This window comes from Anopheles funestus (genome assembly GCF_943734845.2).
Source record: "Anopheles funestus chromosome X unlocalized genomic scaffold, idAnoFuneDA-416_04 X_unloc_39, whole genome shotgun sequence".
Classification (NCBI taxonomy): domain Eukaryota; kingdom Metazoa; phylum Arthropoda; class Insecta; order Diptera; family Culicidae; genus Anopheles; species Anopheles funestus.
In genome coordinates, this window is record NW_026045164.1 from 130,001 (window position 1) to 132,500 (window position 2,500).

At 49.2% G+C, this 2,500-nt stretch overlaps 1 non-coding gene across 1 annotated transcript; it reads left to right on the plus strand.

The window, feature by feature from the left end:
• Nucleotides 1–2,306: 2,306 nt before the first annotated feature.
• On the plus strand, nucleotides 2,307–2,464 carry LOC125773556 (5.8S ribosomal RNA). Its single transcript, XR_007420196.1, has one exon. It is a non-coding gene; the product is annotated as a 5.8S ribosomal RNA (ribosomal RNA).
• The last annotated feature ends 36 nt before the right edge of the window (nucleotides 2,465–2,500 follow it).

A 2,500-nucleotide genomic window follows, 5' to 3' on the forward strand; every position in this document is an offset into this window, starting at 1 on the left:
GTCGCTCGCTTGCTATGTGTCAGAATTTGTTGAAAGCCAACTCGTTCGTTGTACACTTTGATGGGTGACCATCACTGTGTCCCCGTGCCGAGCTAGATCTCCCCTAGCCGTAAGGCACTTGAACGCCCCTTCGACGACGAGTTGCATGTGTGTGGTATGTGTCAGAATCTGGTGAAGCTTTCTGCATGTGATGTGCCTTGTGTGGATCCGTGGCCATTGCATTGTGTCTGGTGCTTAGATACCCAGTCACTTAGAACGCTTGCGCGGAAAGCAAACTCGATCGTTGTACACTTTGATGGGTGACCATCACTGTGTCTCCGTGCCGTGCTAGATCCCCCCTAGCCGTAAGGCACTTTGAACGCCCCTTCGACGACGAGTTACAAGAGTGTGGTATGTGTCAGAATCTGGTGAAGCTTTCTGCATGTGATGTGCCTTGTGTGGATCCGTGGCCATTGCATTGTGTCTGGTGTGTAGGTACCCAGACACTTAGAACGCTTGCGCGGAAAGCAAACTCGATCGTTGTACACTTTGATGGGCAACCATCACTGTGTCTCCGTGCCGTGCTAGATCCCCCCTAGCCGTAAGGCACTTTGAACGCCCCTTCGACGACGAGTTACAAGAGTGTGGTATGTGTCATAATCTGGTGAAGCTTTCTGCATGTGATGTGCCTTGTGTGGATCCGTGGCCATTGCATTGTGTCTGGTGTGTAGGTACCCAGACACTTAAGCAAACTCGATCGTTGTACACTGTGATGGGCGAGCATCACTGTGTCTCCGTGCCGTGTAAGAGCTCCCCTGGCCATCAGGCACTTGAAAGGTCCTTCGACGACGAGTTACAATAGTGGTGTGTTAGATACGTCAGGTGATGGTATCTACTGTTGTGCAATACGTATCCGGCCACGGCACGGAACGAACGGGAACTGTGGTGCAGACATACAAAGAGTTAAGCCTATTAGTCATTAACTCTAAGGACGGGGCCATGGGGCGGTACGCAAAGGATACGGATGAGCGAGTATGCAGGCCCAATACTCAATAGCTCGATCCGATCCAAGCACATGAGTTGACTGCGGCGCCAGGTTAACCAATGTGCTAGATTCTATTTGGCCAGTAGAATCTTGTGTCTTATGCGATTTGATACCAAGACACCAGAACGAAAGTTAGTTGAAGAGTTATTAAACTCTTATGAAGTATGGTTGTGCAATCACAACTTATGACTTTAACCTATAAAGTGGATATGGACTTGCAATTATAACATGGAATCTCTACACACCCCATGAGCTCGATCCAATCCACGCACACGAGTTGCCTGAGTAGCGACAGGTATACCGATGTGCAATACGTATCCGGCCACGGCACGGAACGAACGGGAACTGTGGTGCAGACATACAAAGAGTTAAGCCTACTAGTCATTAACTCTAAGGACGGGGCCATGGGGCGGTACGCAAAGGATACGGATGAGCGAGTATGCAGGCCCAATACTCAATAGCTCGATCCGATCCAAGCACATGAGTTGACTGCGGCGCCAGGTTAACCAATGTGCTAGATTCTATTTGGCCAGTAGAATCTTGTGTCTTACGCGATTTGATACCAAGACACCAGAACGAAAGTTAGTTGAAGAGTGATTAAACTCTTATGAAGAATGGTTGTGCAATCACAACTTATGACTTTAACCTATAAAGTGGATATGGACTATCAATTATAACATGGGGCACACACCATGTTCTCGATCCAATCCACGCACACGAGTTGCCTGAGTAGCGACAGGTATACCGATGTGCAATACGTATCCGGCCATAGGCACGGAACGAACAGGAACTGTGGTGCAGACATACAAGGGCCATGGGGCGGTACGCAAAGGATACGGATGAGCGAGTATGCAGGCCCAATACTCAATAGCTCGATCCGATCCAAGCACATGAGTTGACTGCGGCGTCAGGTTAACCGATGTGCAATACGTATCCGGCCATAGGCACGGAACGAACAGGAACTGTGGTGCAGACATACAAGGGCCATGGGGCGGTACGCAAAGGATACGGATGAGCGAGTATGCAGGCCCAATACTCAATAGCTCGATCCGATCCAAGCACATGAGTTGACTGCGGCGTCAGGTTAACCGATGTGCTAAGAGAGTTGTTCCTGGGCCTTCAAAGTGACTTCAAAACTATCTTAGCGAATGGTGGCCATGGGCGTAGACATGAGCCACAAGTCACAAGGCCTGGGACTATTGGGTAATAAAGACAACTTAGTCAGAAAGTTAGTCTTTGGACGTACCACCGGGATTGTGTTACATTGGGAACCTTACTATAAAACCCTAGGCAGGGGATCACTCGGCTCATGGATCGATGAAGACCGCAGCTAAATGCGCGTCACAATGTGAACTGCAGGACACATGAACACCGATAAGTTGAACGCATATTGCGCGTCGGACGATTAAACCCGGCCGATGCACACATTCTTGAGTGCCTATCAATTCCTTGATATACAACAAACCAAACTTCAGG